The following is an 18,471-nucleotide window of genomic DNA, read 5'->3' as shown; positions in this document are numbered from 1 at the left end:
ACTTATTTCACTAGTGCATAAATTGCATGAAATGCAGCTCTGTATTGCATGAATGCATGACAATTAACCATGGGAAAAGTGCATTTTACACTGCAATCCAGAACGAAAATACACATTGCCGACAGGCTACTTTCTAAGCAGTTTAATACTGCAAGTAAATGAGACCTCACAGTGTTATGCAAGGTATGCAAGGACAAATATTACCAACAAGCAGAAAACCTAAGACTCAGATGGACAAACCTAGGTCTATACAGCTCAGTTAAATCTATGCTGAGCTTATGTACCATCCTCACTTACGCTCAGCAGCCTGTCAGACACCACCTGAATCTAGCTGTGTGGTAGATGATGTTACAGCCTGTCAGACACTGCCTGAATCAAGCTGTGTGGTAGATGATGTTACTGCTCCAGCTGTTTATCACCACCAAACAACTGGAGATTACTGATCCCACAGTTCTGGCAGCACACCATGCAGGTCTCTGACTTGTTTCAAGCACAATAACCAGACTAGACCAACTCACGTACACTGGAAGCACAACAGCATATAGCTGACTTTGCACTGGGCAGTTAGGAAGTGGCTGCATCTTAAAGCAGTCCAGCTAGGAATATATATCTTGAGCCTCCGGGAATGTGCATTCATGAGTCTTGATAGAGCGGCTTCCTAGAATTTTCTATTAATAGGAAATTGGGAACATAAACGCATCTCAGGAGAGCAAAATTTCTGGTATATTGATTATGGACAAGTAAATAGCTTCAGAAAGACTTTGTGCTTATAAAGACAATTATTGGAACCTCATCTTTTTCAAGCCTGGATTGAAGCCTGCCTCGTATCCATGTACAAAGATATTGTTGTAATGGTAATTGCTTTGCCACTCCAGGAGTCCACTCCAGGAGCCTGAATAGCAGACACAGCTATGATTAAATATTATTCAATTCACCTCTTTGAATCTTTTACCTGGCACCACATTGTTATTTACCTGAACAGTGATTATAAACCCCCACAATTCAAATATTATACAATGCAACAGAATATTGCCAGCTTGAGACCAGACCACTAGTAAAGCACTCCTCCCTAAGCAAATAACAGTGAGAGCTTTCCAGTACTTTGCCTTAGGTGCTTAACTTTGTTCAAAAATAATCATGACGAGAGACAGAGAAGATATTTGACAGAGTGGTTAGGTGGAAGCTTACATTACTATGGATTTTCATTCAGTAGCAGCAGGTGGAAGATGAGTTCAATGCACCTTCTAGAAAATGATCTACCCTTTTCTTTCCTCCTATTTGTTTAAAAAAAAAAAGTTTCAATCCAAATTAATTTTTTCCAAATTTTCCAAATAAAAATGAAAGTGTAAAATTATTTATATTCTTTGTGATCTCTTTTGGCTTTTTGTCTGACATTACACTATAATGTGCTCACATCCAAATGACTTTGTGGATAGAGGGACTCAGCTGCCCAAGTGCTAAGAATTAGCATTTGCGCTAAGTTGTACTGAATTATTAAGTTGCCTTCGCATTTTGGAGTGGTCCAAAATAAATAGCAATCTTTCGGTTTCTATTTAAAGTACTTCCTGAAAGCAAAATGAATTAAACTATTAGCACACCTGTAAATTAAGTAGGCATTCTAACTTATTAACTGAAGCACACAGAAGCTATGTGAGATACCCAAATGGCTTGTTCTTGCTCCCATTGAAACCACAAGCAGTACTCTCATTGTCTTCCGAGTCATAGGATCAAGCCCAGAGTAAGCAGAAAATTGACAAAAGATAAATTTAATTCTCAATCAATTGCATTATTAACAATGCATAGTAGACTACAGGACAACAGGAAGACAACGTGCTTGGCAAACACAAGCTGCACAAAGCAACAGCTAATATGGCATATCCCACAAGGGGTATGCAGGCATTTGCAACATGACTACCTTTATACAATTTGTCCCAGCAGCTCTTAATGTCTCCCTTACAGGTGGGCAATGTGCCAGTAATCATGCAACTGTGATGGAAAAGCAATTGGAGGCACATTTAAAAAGAGAAAATCTCTGTTTGCTTCTGCCCCTGAATCTCAAGCAGACCTGATAAACTTGATGACTCCCTATTAGAAAAAACATATTCCACAAATTATCATAAATAACTAAGTGGGACGTATGCTTAATTTTTGCATGCAAAGAAAAACCTTCATGCTGGCTTGAATGCATAAAGAACTTTTCAAAGTACAGAATTTCAAACAAGATTAAACCCCAGTAAATCCTCTTTCATTGTGCTTCACTGTGCAGACTGTCCTTTCACTGAACATGGGTTTGAAATATGGGGAAGGAGATTTCCCAGAGTGCCATCCTTCATTGGCTCAAATTCTCACAGAGGTTTGTTTTCTCAGCCAACCCTGCACATTCCTCCCACTAACAAGTGCAACTGTGCTACAAAACAGACATCAAAACAACTGCTATGCCACAGAATCCAGGCTCCTACAAACAGGAGACAGAAAAGAGCCAGATACTGCTCAACCCCATCTCCCAAAATGGTGCAGAATTCTCATCAATAAATTCACCTGATGTTCCTGGTGATTTTGTATTTCTTGTTCTCCACCTCTTCCAAAATATCCTTTTCAATAAAGTTTGAATAAACCTTAAAAAATTTAAATGAACTGCTCTAGAAACGGCAAGCAATCAACTTTGAAGCCAAAGGAAAATAACCATTTTTCATTACAGAATTTATGTATCATTCAGAAACAGGATCTTAATTTTAACCTATGTGGCATCCACAAATGAGCTTGCGCCTCACCTGAAATAAACAAAATTTTGCTGAAAGAAAAAATGTACTGATAGCCTTTTTCCAAGGTCTAACAAAAGATAGGAATTATTTAGAAGAAGAACAGTGCAAGTATTGTAAATATTGCAAATACTTCTTTGGTATGAAGCAGAAATTATTTTATAGCTTTCCTGTGAGGAACTGTGAAAACCATTTTCTTTTCCTGCAAAGAGAAGTAAAAATCTTCTGAAAGTCTATAACTATCACACTCTAAAATATGCATTAGGCACAGAGATAAACTCTCCTAAGAAAAGAGTAAGAAAAAACCTAGTCAAAAGTATAGCTGTATAACATTACCCTTCTGGTTTCTTCTGGGATAAGATTATCACAGTGATTAAAGGCATGCAACCCAGCAATTAATTGATTAATTTGTAAGGGCAGAGGAATAAAATCCTTAAAATCCCACATGTATTCCCATGGGTTTTGCTGAGCCATTTTACACCTTTTGAGGCATCTGCCAAGAAAAGGTCAGTTGAACTAATCCGTGCTTACACCTTAGCATCTCCATTGAAACATGTCATCTCTCCACTGTAGAGTTATTACTTGCTGCCTATGACACTAAGTCTCAGAAACAGGCTAGACTTGATCCTGAATGGAGGTGTGACTGATATGTCTTTCATAAACCAAAGAAATCTATACACTGGGTGTCTCGGGAGACTAATAGTCCAACTTCCTTTGGAGTATTTTCCTCTTCTGTCTAGCTTTCAGAGCACTCCTTTTCCCGATACAGTAACTACAGAGCAGAAAAGGAACCATCAATAAAAATTCAACATCAAACAATTAACTTTGTGGGACAAAGCTCAAGGGAAAGTCAAATGTATTTGCTTATGTTCATTTATCCAAAACCCAGGGCTTAAACATTCACTGCTAGTTGTGAATTCATCTTCTCTAACTGTGAAACCACAGCTTCCCTGCTTGGTCTCTCAGGCTTTTCCCACACAAAGCCATCTCTTCATAAATTGGGAATCCTAAAATCTCACCATGAATGCCTGGCAGCAAACAAACAAATGAAACAACACATCACAGAATAAAAGCAGCCATAAAAAAAGCCTCATGTATAAAAATTAGTTGTCAGATAGATGACAACTCCATTCTGTCTTCCTGTAGCTTGTAATACCCAGGAAACAACCCCTTCACATTTATCACTATTTACCAATACCACTCTCTCAGGTCTCAGAGCTTGGACCAGCTACAATTGCCACCCACTCCATATTCATGGAATCCATCTCCTTCTCATGCCATCTGTTCTTTGTCCTGGACTAATTATGATATATAGGACAATATGCTTGCTACCTCCTCTGAACACTGCTCCTAGTATCTTACCGTAGGTTTCAGCAGAATCACAACTGTGAGGCTACGTGCACCATCTCTAAACCCCTGGTGTAAAACCACTGGAGCAGAAAAACAAGTTTTAGGACTGGTGCTACTTCTTACACTGTTATCACTCGTTGTTCAGTGTTGGAGGAGAGATTCTCTCTGATTTCTTACCTCTACTACCGAGCAAAGCTACATTTGGTGCAAACAAATCTAGTTCATAATAGTCTCTGTTGGATAACACAGGCCCATGTTTTGAAATTGGACTTCGAAAGGACTCTAAGATTTACCCCTGAAAATTAGACTTTGATTGGTCTGTTTGGGAGTGAGGCTGGTTATCAGTGATAACACATGCATTTAGACTCTTAAAGAAACCTGACAGGTGACAGACATAAGAAATTACCATTTTCCTCTGTGAGTCTGGCTCCATTACACACATGTTCAGATCCCATTTTTGTTAGCCAAAGCCCTGTTTAAAAAATCATTTTACAGGTTTTAAGAAGCCTGTAGTAATTTATTCAGAATTTTTCCTTTTTATTTCAGTCAGATATTAATAGAACAGCAAAGAAAAATGTTCCTGTGGTTTAAAGAACACATTTTTCTCTATATCTGCCTCTGCTTACACGTGAGGGGGAAAAGGCTCTGATAATCTACCGTACAAGCAGGAAAGGTGACAAGGGAAAACTTATCTTTTAAAATGCTTTCCTGTTTTACTTCAGGTGAAACAGGCAGTTAATATGCTAGAGGCTGTTTTCTGTGTAGCCTGGAACACTACAGAGAAGCAGCATGCTAAATATCATGTATAGAGCCTGTGTCGTAACACAACAGCTTAGTTACTACAGGAAAATCTGTGACAACTTGAGACGGACGGATGGACAGGAATAAAAGTTTAACCAGTTTTGAAGTAAAAAGTTAAGTACCAGTGAGAATATTTCTTACTATCTGCCCCATATTAAGAACACGAAATAATTTGAAAAACTACAGTGAGGGTAATATATGCAGCAAACCACACAAGACTTTACCCTTGCAAACAAAGTTCGGGAGCATTTTTGCTCACAGGAAAAGCATCTTAGTTTGAATTTGTATGATACGTAAATATTCCCACTTCTCTGCTGGTTTGGAAGAGAGGTTAATAGAGGTGAAACATTCAACCAACATCTCTAACATACACATTTTTCTGTGCAAGAAATCGTTATTATTCCCGCTTCATGATTTTATCATTCTGGATGTAAGATCTGCAAAACGGAGACAGGTTTACAAAATGTAAAAATTACTTTTAGAGCAAAATAGAATTATATCTTTATGTTTCTGGTCAGAAAGCAAGCTAGGGCAGTCATTTCATTGAATAAACAAAGACCAAGTCATCACCTCTCTCTTTGCTGTGGTCAACGTCAGGATTTGCAGATCTCATTCACTGAGACTTGGATCTTCAGACCTATCCAGGCTGGTAAGATTCAATCCAAGCAGTAGTAACATTTAAGTGGATTCTATTTCTGTTCTGCTTGAATTAACTGTCTAAAAGATTCATTACTTACATTGTTCAAGGCTCTGAACAAATCTGAATTAACTTCAGTGTTTCATTTTCATAGGACAGAGTTAGTTTGTACACAAGTGCAATCTGAATTTTATCAGTGACTTAGGCTGGTTTGACATGCACGTGACAAAAGACCCATAAGGTACTTGAGTATGTTAGAACCCGATTTCCTTAATTCACGTTAAACCCAAATGTATAGAGTATTGTAGTTTAAAAAATCTTTGATGTTAATAGCACAAGTGATAAAATATGGGTCTAATCAAAATGACTCAGTATTGCACATTAAACCCTGCAGTACCCAATTACTCATTGCTGTTTCTGGTGAGAAATGTGATATTCAAGGGTATAACCTAACCTGCAGCCATAAATAACACATATATTAAAAAGAACAGGATGATGGCAGGGCTACTAAATGCTGTTCTTTTAATGTGTGATCTTAGCTTTGAATCCATTGGTGGTAGTAGTAGTACCGTAGTTACATGGTAGAGTTTTATTTAAAAGCAATCAGGTCCACAGACTCAGCAAAATCATAAAGTGGTTGTGCTTGTCAGAAAGCAACATTAATAAGCTTGGGCTTGGTATGGGGATGATCCTCCTTTAGAAAAAGGAGTCACATGTTTTGTTCTGAACTTGTCATTTTGATTTGTCTGGGAGTTTCTTCTTGATTTGCCTTGAAAAACCTTATGAGGGACAGAGAGAGACTTTTTGGGGGATGTCTTGTCACATGAAAAGGCTTTATCTTACTGTCCACCCAGTTTGCTAAATAAGCAACCTGTCATGCTTGTATTAATTCACTCAGGTCAAAGCTGAAATTCATTTTGAAGCTCCTATTTCAGCATTTTTCTTCTTGAATCTATTGAGCTTGTTGTTGTGTACAAACACAAAGGTGTCTGTCATAGAAAGGGAAAACAACTAAAAAAAAAAGAAGGAAAAAACCCCACTGTCGTATGCTTTGGGTTGTTTCCCCCCCCTTTCAGTTCAAACAAGTGTCTGTTTTGTGCTGCAGAGATTGGTACAACACCTCATCCATTTCAAAAGAGAGGCTGCTTTATGAACTCATGGAAAATGGTTATTTTATACAGCAACTTGCAGATATGATCCTCTGACAAGCAGCGCTCATTAAAAGAGCATCAGCTGGCTCAAGCAGTAGTCTTGGTCGTTATTGAAGTCAGTCAGACCCCTGGGGATTTTAACACCATTTGTTCAACAAACAGTCTCATTCTGTCCAGCTGTAAAAAAAAATAATTCCAATTTAAAAATAAATCTTTTGTAATGGGCTCAAGGAAATGTATGGTACGGGAGGATCGAGAAGTTCCCTATTATACAGGCATTCTGTTCACATCCAGGGTGATTCTGCCTTGATAAACAAACAGTGACACTATTGGCAAACCTGGGATTTGAAGTAATGGTTCATTAATGCAATTGCACACTAAGTAATGTACTTGGGTGTCAGCATTCTGCTGGGTTTTCTTCCTCATTGTAATGCTCCTTTTCCTCCTGGATATGCTTAAAAAATATCCTGGCACTCCTGTCAATATATTAGTTTGAAAAATGTCACCATGGGCCTGGAACTGTTGTGTGTATATGTAACTGTGCATTGACACATGCATTGGCTTGATGCATTCTGGTGATGCGAGTTCAGCCTCCTGCAGAGATCCAAATTATGATACGATTGCACTGAGCTTACAGACTTCTCTCATGCTGGGATGGAGATGGTGTGAGGAACTAAATTCACAAAACAGAGCAACGTGCTCATACTGCATGGTTTGAACAGCTCTTCTAGCTGCACGCAGGGCACATCTTGCTTTTCTTTAGAGGAGTGCGGAGATTAGATATGGCTGAGCTGGGGATGCAAGGTATTCAGTTCTCCTTCACTAACACAATCTTTCTCCTTCTGATCTGAACTTCCACCATTCCTTCCTTCCCTCGTTTTTTTTTTAAATCATACTCAACAGTTCCCACATCTACCTGTCAGGAACCAAATGTCTAATACAATGGTTTGTATAATCCATGGCTCCATTCCAGCAGGGTAAGTCCTCAAAGGCCCCCACAAGAATATTTTAATGTGTCATTTAGGATTTAGGATCTATTTGAAAAAGACAATTGGAATCAGTACTGCTGGTAAGGCAAGGTTTTAAAGTGCACATGGAGTAGGGGAGGATTCAATATCAAGGGGAATGACATCCAAAAGGGACAGACTTAGTAATTCCTTCCATCTGTCACCTATAGATGACAGAAAGTTGAGTAAGCCATCTTTGTGCGATCAGAGGGGCAAAACACATTTTCAGCACAATTATGTAGCATCATGTTTAACTATTATCGTATTTGTCAGCAAGAATTGCTAGTCATTGGATGGCTTATATAAATTTATTGTGTGAAGAACTCAGAAAAGGTGTATGTAATTGTTTCAAACATGTTTCATTAGATTTTAATTTGTAGACTGATGTGACTGGAGCAGAATAAAGTGACCTCATGCTTCCTGCCCCAGGAAATTCTTGGAAATTAGATATTTCAACTCAGTAGGATTCACGTTGCAATGTATTTTAAATTACAAGAACTGAGTCTTTTGCTTGCTGTTGTCCATCTGTGTTATATTCTTTGATTTGCTCCTATACACAGAATGTATAGATTGCTTCTTATCTACATAGCTTAGTGCATCTTACACAGAAAAATCAGGAAGGAAATCTCTAAGGCAATTATGTTGGAATTAAACAGCTGCAAGGAATTGTCAAACACATTCTGGCCAGACCCAGCAGGAGTGTTTGAAATAGTTCGAGTTCATGTGAAAACTCACCTCACATGGACTTTTTGAAGAAATATACAAGTCTCTGGTCAGCATTTTTTGAAATTTTGCAGAATTGCTCAGTTTTCCCCAGTCCTATGAAGACATTACTAACAGTCAGCAGAGCTCTCCTTTGCTAGTGGCTACTGATTGTAATCCCTTTCCCCTGCCCACACAGGTAGGGAATGTGAACAAATATCCACTGCAGTTAATGGGATCATCTTAAATCCTTCAGAGGCAACTATCCTACTCCATTAACCCATCGGGGACTGGTTGGAACAGAGGCCAGAGTGTGGTTCAATTCCTAACCTATCTCAATTGCCACAATATTTCTGAGGGCGCCATTTACCAATGCATCTTTGCACACAAATGAGGCCGAATGCACTGAACCAATGAAGATTACCTACTGTTCAAACTGTAAAGCACATCAAGGAGCATGCCTAACTAATTCCACCACTGGGCTAAGATCATGCTGTATTTTTGACAGTAAGCACAGTCTTTCCAGCTTGCCCAGGGGAACCTCCACTCTTATCATTTTGGCTTTTGATGTGCAGCACCTACAGAACAAAAATACTTAGCAAGTTGCAAACATTAAGGGTGCACTTGAAAACTTCTTGTTCCAAGCCCAGATATCTGATATTGAACGTGCCCGTTGGCACATTGCAAGCAAGAGCAATTTTAAAAACTAAACCGAACATACTATTATTGATCTGATTTTGTCTGCTGTGCAAGGTGCAGCCTTTCTCCCTGAGGTACCTATGCAGTTCACACAGCTGAAGGCCACTGAACTAGAGAACAAGCTGATTGATTTCCTATTTGTGTCCAACAGCACTTTAGTGGCATTAAATATTATTTAATGGCACTGATTACACTTTAACGGAATTACCAAAAAAACCTCAACCAAAAATAACAACAACCACTGCTCTCCTAACCGGTAGCATTGCTCTCTCTCTGAAGCAAGCACACTGTATGGTTGCATTGGAGGGTCACATCTTGATTAAACAGAGTGTCAAGAGTATTGATAGCATCTTTTCAGTATTCTGGGGAGCAGCCATCAATAAAACCCTAACAGAGTACAATGACTTCTACTCTCTTTTTATTAATCATGAAAATATATTTACAGTTGGAGCAGAAGTGCATTGTACAGAAGCATCAGTCCTCTCTGCTCACATCCACATCGCAATCCCCTTTCATTTTATAGGAATTGAAGTCTAAAATGGAAGTCAGTTCACATGAATCTTCCTGTTGCAAACAATTATTGTTACCAGAAATCTTCAAGGAAAATCAAAACAAAGCTCGCAGGCAAATCAAAATGACAAGTTCAAAACAAAAGCACATTAAAGCTTAAAGAAAAAAAATAGATCTATTTCCTTTACCAACTCCAACTTAATAAAGAAGATTCTGACAAGCACAGTCCTGTTATATATACACAGCTGCCTGAGTTCACATTCCTGATTGTTTTATATGAAACGGTGTCAAGAATCTACCCTTTCAATAGTACTAAATGGGAAACATCTCAAGTGTATTTACTTTAAAAATCAAATGCAGGTAAGCAGGACACTGGTTTAATTTCTTTTTTATGGTAAAATTCCTCTCTCATTTCTGGGCTGCAGCTGTCGGTTTGTTTGCAGATTGTTTGACTTGTCCAGAGGATGCAGTATGTGGACAGAATCTCAAATTTTCAGGGCAGAGCAAAGGGGAGAAGTTTTCTCCTGCAGATCAGCAGTATGTGCTGTGGGTCAGACAGGCAAATTTGCCTGTTCATGAAATCCATGCAAATAAAAATCTTTCCCCTCACTATAGAGAGAAAATCTTTCTGGAAAGAATTCACTGCAACCACTCACTGCCTGATCTTTGAGTTACTTGTTTTACCAATCCCAAGAGGTGCAAATCATCTCCTGGGATATGTCAAACTGCTCACGTCCTGCTAGGGTATGCCGCTTCTCATGGGAGATATTCAGCATCTCACATGATTTGGCCCTTAGCACACAGAGGCAAAAGAAGAAGAAAAATAAAACTAAAATACCTGCATGGTTCATGTGTATGAAACAAGGTATCCTCCTGAACACATACTGCAGAGGGTGAGCAACTAGTGAGGTGGAGCTCCTACCTAGAAAGGGAAAAAAAGTTCTATTTCTTATGTCAATCCCATGGCAAATATTTGCAAGGACTAAGCAAGCATACTTAATTGGCTACTCTTTTTGTAAGCAGAAGCCACACAAGATGTTTATCTTCAAATCTGATTTCATACCTTAGCTGTCACTGAGGAAATTAAACATTCAGCAAGTCACTCTCTCTGTCAAATATGGAGACAGTTGGCAAATGAGGCCATAAAGCTAGAGATTAATTACCGGCTGTATGAATTGTTGCTGTTTTCCTCTGTCAATTACGTCATGGTTAATCATGGAGTGAACTCCTGAGAGTTTTGCATCATTCCTCTCTGCATTTTTTCACAAATAAAAAGTAAACAAATGTAACTAGAGGTCATTCTAAGCTCTCTCTATCCACTGGCAGGAAAAAGTTCTGGGAGTTGCAGCATATCTCTCTGTGAAGATTAATTTAAACATCTTAATTTCACAAGATGATTTAAAACTAACAGAACAAGACATGTCATGATTTATTTTATGGATTTCAATAATATTTATGCACACGTTTACTTCTGGTAAAAGATTTTCTTATTACTATTTGTAGGCATTTCTTGCTCTTTGGGGCTCAGAATTGTTTACATTGGGCTATATAAGATTTGTCATAAATGTTCCAGAGCAAAGAGTGAAGTAAAAGAGAACAATGGAAGGAATCTATATAGTGTAGGTCAGTCTTCTTAGTTGTAATTACTGAACTAAGCATTTCTCCCTATGAGAAACCCACTCTGGACTGGGTTTCCACCAGAAGGATCAGCTATATCGGATAAAAGCTAAATTTCATTAAAAGGTAGAAATATTATTTACTATTAAAAAAGGCAATATATCTCCCTACGTTGGGCAGCCAGCAGCATATCAGTATTCCTGTAGTACTTGAGAAAAGGCAAGCATCCCAGTTTGCTCCACAGGGTTTTTTTAGGAAGTTTGCTATTACAGTTGAATTCATTAAATAAACCTAGATATCAACATTAGCCAATATCTACACAGAATTTCCCACAGGAGACTAGATGAGAAGAATATTGCAAAAATATCATTAAGATACACAGATAGGTGAGGGAACGAAATCTTCACAAATACTAATGTAGGACACTAGAAGCACAGTTTGAGGTAAGTTTGCCTTGGATCACAAGGACAGTTTAATCCAATTCTCATATGAGTTAAGGAGTCTCCTTCCATCTGCTTTGACAGATAGGACAAAATCCACCATAAGCAGACAGAGAAGGATGCTATTCACACTCGTTAGCGTTACCCATCGGTTCTTTCCTCCCTACAGATAGTGATGGTCACACTGTAATTAGCACAATGTCTATCAATACCCCTGAAAGGACTCTGCAAGAGCAAGCATTATTCTCACTTCTACCTTACAGATCCATAAACAACTTTGCGTAAGTATTTTCTTCCTTTCATCTGACACTAAGGAATAGTAAGTTACAAAACCTGCTCTGGATCAAATGACAACTCTCACTGACAGAACCGAAGAAAGACCTCAATAATTTTGATTTCAAATACAGGAAAGCCCTACGTACTACACTTCACTTTAAAAATTGTTAAGACTGTGCATTAACTAAGAAAAAACATATGAACAATTGCATCTAATTACATGACCAAAATTATCTTTAAATGGGGTAGCTGGTTATGGTTTGCACTTGGCACAGCTCAGTGATATAGCATGGGTATAAGACAGCAGCCTTCCCACAGTTCTGTGTCAGAGCAAGCCATTTGTGTAATTTGAATCATTTGAATTGACTAAGATAACAGCGTCTCAGACTTATACTGGAAAGACTGGCAATGTGTGAGATAAACAAGACATGCTGCTCAGATAATAAAAACTAGCGATTATTAAGGGGTTGTCATTTGAGTTTGCTAGACATAAAACTGATTAAGAGCATCACCATCTTTCTTTTCTGCATCACAGAAGATGACTGGTGTAAGATGTCTGTTGTTTCTTGTCTACTGATCCAGGGATATTGTATTTCCAAACAGTTGTGGGAACAGAGGCCAGCAAATACATTTGCCTTCATCTGGAAGGTGAATGTACTGGAATATGTTAAACATGTAAGGCTGTTACAGAGGTTATGCCAGTTCTGCTGGCGTGGAGGAAGAGGTTATAGGAAAGAGGGCACTTTGTGTAAACATATAGAAGAAAGAGGCTCAAAAAGTAGCAAAATATTTGCTAAGTTTAGACACAGATTTAGTGTAGTACACAAAAACCATGTGTTTTGCTGTCTATGTTTCAGTTCAGCTTCTTATCATCTGGCCAGCGAGCTCCACTGCCCTGTGTGGGCCTCAGCAAGATTATGGTTCTGGCACTTGTTTTCATTGAAGGGAATTGTGATCTGACATGAACCTCCTTTTCATACCTACTTTCTTTATGTGATTACAATTACATCTAAACCTCCCTGCAGCTGTTTTAGAAATTCAAACCTTAGCATAGATATTCAAAACTTAGACACAACCTTTTGCTAAAGACTGTAATTCCTGTCTACATAGAGATTGATAACCTCAATTTATAGATACATACATTTTAAAGGCATAATTAATTTAATTCTTCACTAGAGTTACTGAAAACTAAACAAATAATGGGTAGTAGTGCATTTGGAGTAGAGGCCCTGGGCTGCGAGGGATATCATGACATCCAGCCACTCCTGTGAACAGCATATCCCCAATTTGGCATGGCAGGAAGTATGTGTCATTCAGGCTACAACCAAATGAAGATTGGAGTATTCCCATGCATGCTGTTATGACTATAAAAATAATTAATTGCTTATTAACCTACAAAGGATTATCTTGAACCAAAAAGATTCTGCTAGTTGGACTTGAGCCATTTGATTACTTACTTACTTACTAGTTCTGTTTACTGGGAATTGGGGATGACCGCTACTCACCCTATCAGTCATTATGAGAAAATTACTTTTTCCAATCAAGCTATTATGGTTACACAGTTTTACCTTTTCTATTTACTGATAGTATGGATTACTATAATATTGATATAAATAGAATATATCTTTTTTTTTTAACCTTATTTTAACAATTGGGCAGCTTTCAGGTTTGGCCATAGGGCTGTTAAAATTAACTGCAATATGACAATAGGTGTCACAGAATGGCATGACAAGACCAAAAGCAAAACACGGTAATATCAGGTAATCAGGCTGAATTATTGTAGTGGTAAATTTGTATCATATACAATCTGAAAGTGATATCTGGCTGGTTACATTCCTGACAGGCTTATGCATAACAAATCTTCAGTCCATGGTGGAGAGAGGTACACTGGTTATTTCTAATTCATTTCTAATTCTGAACTAGATCCATGCAATTATTTGAAAACTGTGTCTGCAATAAGCTGATTGTTTCAGCACCTATTTCTTATACAGCAAAAAAAGGGGGATGAAAAAAGGCAAAAAAGAAACAACATAGAAGTTGACAATTTGATGGGATTGCAAGCTTACTCAGCCATCACTGGGATGCCTGAAAGGCCAGGCACTGAGCTTTCCTTGGTACAGATTAATTAGCCAGCTGTGACTCCTAGATCTCTATTTTTAAATAATGACTTGCATAAATCTCTGAAGACAAGAATTTACCACTGCTACATTACACACAACCATGGCTGCAAGATATTACTACCAGTGGAAATTCAAGTTTGCAGGAAACTGATGTAATGTTTTTCCACGAAGAATAAGAAAATTAACCCTGACACCTATATAATTCCACTTGGGCTCACCTCGATTTCTGATATAACACTACAGCAAATTGCACCTTCATACTTCTTATACAACCATGGAATCGGTAATAATAAAAAATCTGGCAAGGTGCCTGTGTTTTAGCTAGAATTAATACTTGTGAAAAGGGAAAAGCTTGGGAAATGTTGCAGTAAGCAATGGCAGGTGAATTTGTCCCAAGGCTCATGAAAACTACATTACACACATTCATACATGGATACTTATACCTTCAATGAAGGTAAGCAGAACTGTTTTGCCATTTTTCAGATTGTTTTTGTATACTTGTGCTTATTACCATTGGGCTCACAACTCACTCTCATTCTGAGCAGATGCACTGAAGTAGGTTTAACTACCTGCAGGTTTCAGATAAGAGTTGTTCCTTTTTCCAGCTCAGGTTTGAATTCCCTCAATTCATGTAAAATTTCTGTCTGCAGTCATGGTAAAGACAAAGTGCAGGATGAAAGGAATAGCTGCCTGCAGAGTGATCCTCGATAACTGCATACCACAGGATATTGTTGCCAGCTGGAACAGCATTCAGGATTCAGGTGCATTCATAAATGTGATTTTTAACAAAATGATAGTCAATAGAATTGCCATAACATTACAGTGGGGAGAGGGAGAAGATATGAAACACTCCAGAGCTGACCTATGCTGCAGTATTAAGCGAATTACCAACATTTTGCAGTAGGTTTGTGTCAAAGAATACAAAAATAACTCAGTTTTGAAACATCCCAGTAGTTATTTAATAGGTGCAAAAGATCAACAGATAATTACAGTGTATTTTGGTAATTACAGTGGATATGATTTATGTTATATTTTAATTACCACAGAGAGCCTAGCATGAAGGATGAACACTTAAAAGTCAAGATAAATATATTAATACATCGCGTATAAAAATAAATCCAGTAACTAACATGTACTTTACTGATATTTGCAAGAAACTGCAAAACTACAGAAGAATAGCCCTTTTCCATTTGTTACGTAAAAGGCTGATGAGTTGCAGGACCATCTCTTACGTACTGAATTTGCCAGATTCAGTAAGGCAAGTTATTTTTCCCATTGTGAGCATATACCTTTAAGAAGTCCAAAGGAAAGAAAACACCTAGTGCTTCAGTTTAAATAAGTGACACCAAATGCCATTTTCTTAGCATTATTTCAGCCTTATGCTAATGAATTCCAACACTGTTGTAGGTGAGTCTCTCCTCAATTATGCAAACTTTGGTCTTTAGTATAGAGGTCATTATGTGACACACAAAAATTGTATAGTAATGAGGTTATTCACATTCTGTTACAGTGCATAAGAATTGAAAACCAAAAGTGAAATTAACTTTCTTCCTGGTCTTTTTTGTCTTCACAGATTTAGGCTAATAACACAGTGGTATGGTATGACTGGGATACGAATATTTTAGAACACAGCATCATACCAATATCACAAAGCAAACATCATAGAGGGGAGTATTGCATTAACACCCCGCTTCTGAGCTCTAGGAGATGAATTTCATATATAATACAGTGTGATGTTTACCAATTCATTACAATGACCTGGCTTGCTACTTCCTCAGAAAACTGCAAAAATGAAAATGTCACACATATTTGCATTCAGGAGGTTACTATGTATCACTGCACACTTCTCATGCTGTCTAAACCAAAGTCTGTTTTCTGCTGTCAGTCTAATGGCTCAGCTGCTAACCCAATCTGAACTGCCTTTGGGAGGCATCAGGGGACTCTAGATACCGGTAGCTTGAGGCATGAAGAAGATGAGGTACTTTATCCCCTAAAGAAAGAGAAAAAGCTACTGTCAGGACAGCCCATATACCACAGGATCTTCTTCTGGAAGTTATTGGAATAGGCTGGAAAGTGCGACTACAAGCAAGGAGAGGTGGCAGAGGATGGCTGGCATGGGAAGCTGGAACTAGCTTGTGCATAGGAAAGGGGTTTGAATTGATGAGAACAGGATTTCAGATTAGGAAGTTGCCTTAGCTCAAGCTGATGCAGCATACATATTCAAGGACAAAAGGCCATATTTGGTACATGCATGGATAAGGACATCCACGTGCTGGTATCTCAGCTTAAACTCTCTCCATTTCAACTCACTATTTCGTTAGATCTTTTTATATCTAAAAGACTAACTTTTTAAAATGTGTGTATAACATATGGTCCTGGTGTCTTTAAAACACGTCTTACTCTGCAGCAACCAGAGTAGCTGGATTAAGACAAAAATCGGTTTGGTTTTATTTCCCTCAAAATGTTCATTAAAAATCTGCTGAAATCTCCAAAGTCAAGCAAAGATCATAATTCTACTTCAGAATGACATTCCAGTCTGGACAAGGCAAACTGCCCAACACCCTAATTTTGTGGCATAACAACAGTGATGTAGAACACTTAGTTCCCAGAAGAAAGAGAAGAGCTATGGTCAGGCCAGCTTATATCCCACGAGGTGTCTTTCTGGGAGTGATGAGGATGTGCTGGAACAAAAAGACAGGGCCAGAACTTGATTTCCATTTTATGGGAATTTTTGACAGTCCAAAATTCAATTTCACTGCAAACTAATAAAGATAATTTCCGAAGCAGAACTCTACAAGCCAGGTCATCAGCCATTTTTTATCCTTAAATTTCCATTTAAAAACTAATTTTTATTTTTCATTTATTACTTTTCCAGTAAAACAGCAGAAATCTCTGTTATGCACTATTTTGAGTGTATTGCAAACACGACTTAAAAGAATCATGCTATATTCAGAAAACAGATACGACTGATTATTTCTCAGTATTCCTCTGCTTTTCTGAATGAAGGATACACCTGTATAGCACAAAGCAGTGCAATGCAAAATATAGGTATTCAACTTTAGCTAGAGGAGTGAAGTGCAAACAAGTTCCACGTCTCCTGTCTGCATAGTAATAAAACAGTGCAAGAAATGTCTATCCAAGTGGCCTGACCTTCTAGAGTAATGAATACCCAGCAGCTACCAGTGAAGTTGCTGTACCTCGGAATTCATTTGAACTAAAGCTATTTATTAAGGGGAAGATTTTCACAAGGAAAACATGCAGTTATGGGAATGGAAATGCCAGGTGTACCTTGGGAAATCTCATCACTGTCAAACTCTGGAGCGAACATCTAACTCTTCGTACCTAAGTGTGCAAATCTTACTTATATTTCCACTGTGTTTTATACGCAATGGCTGACAAATGAAAAGTAATTATGAATTTGTGGTGACACTTAGAAACTCTTCTGGGCAATGCTGAAGTCAGAACTCCTAATCCAGCACTGATTCTCTCCTCAGTTCTCCCTCTTTTCCTCTTGCAGGAGATCTGTGGCCCTGCCAGTATGTGCAAAAAACATCATGGCATAATCCTGTTACATAAAGTGTTCTTTAAAAATTAGTTCTTCCAAAACAATCTCTTTTGTGACTTTCTGGGAGTCACAAGGGGAAGAATCTCATCATGTCTTAATGCACCTTCCAGAATTTCTCAGCTTTTGGGAGATAATAGATGTTCTCTGACTCTTTTGTGTGAAACGCCAACATATTTATGTTGAGATCCAGGGTCTGAGGTTGAAGCATTATTACAAAAGCAGCAAAGTTACAAGTTCTAAATGCAATTTTCTGTGAAACAGAAGTACATTCTGTTCCATGTTTACATTCTATGATCTTTACATGCTGAATGCAATACCATTATCACACCTATTTGAATTCTTTTTCTGCTACTGCACAAAAGAAATAATTCTTAATCACACAGCCAACTTAGACTTGCAAGTCATTAGGAGACCAAAGTTTCCTTTCGAGCTGAAAGGGCTGCATCGTGAGAGGTGTGGAGGTGAAGGAGAGCTATTGTTTAGCTGCAGGACAAATCCTGTACTCCACACACTGCAGATTGGCAGAGTGCCCAGCACTGGGCTGCTCTGCTCACACAATCAGTTCAACACAGCTTCAACCTGAAAGAATTACTCTGGATCCAGAAAAAGAAACTTCTTGTTAATACTGTGCCAGTTGTTTAGCATCTTGCCAGTGATGCTGAATGTGCCACTGGTGAGTACTTGAGGTCTGGAGCAACTATGTATAAATGAGGATACAAGTCTCACTTGACTGTACTCTTTACCTTTATTTGGCCCAGGCAGGTTAGAGGAGGAGTCTACCTGTTGTATTTGCAAGAAAGGATCACTTTCCAATAAGAAATAATGTCTGAGATTGTG

The 18,471-nt window shown here is 38.2% G+C and overlaps 1 protein-coding gene across 1 annotated transcript in view; it reads right to left on the bottom strand.

Annotated features, from left to right (window-relative positions):
• Positions 1-18,471, bottom strand: part of ST6GALNAC3 (ST6 N-acetylgalactosaminide alpha-2,6-sialyltransferase 3) — a 230,440-nt gene that overhangs the window by 26,206 nt on the left and 185,763 nt on the right. The gene's annotated exons all lie outside the window — the stretch shown is intronic.

Source organism: Haliaeetus albicilla, chromosome 8 (genome assembly GCF_947461875.1).
Source record: "Haliaeetus albicilla chromosome 8, bHalAlb1.1, whole genome shotgun sequence".
Taxonomy (NCBI): domain Eukaryota; kingdom Metazoa; phylum Chordata; class Aves; order Accipitriformes; family Accipitridae; genus Haliaeetus; species Haliaeetus albicilla.
Note: the sequence above shows the minus strand (reverse complement) of the source record. Positions and strands in the feature narration are given on the sequence as shown.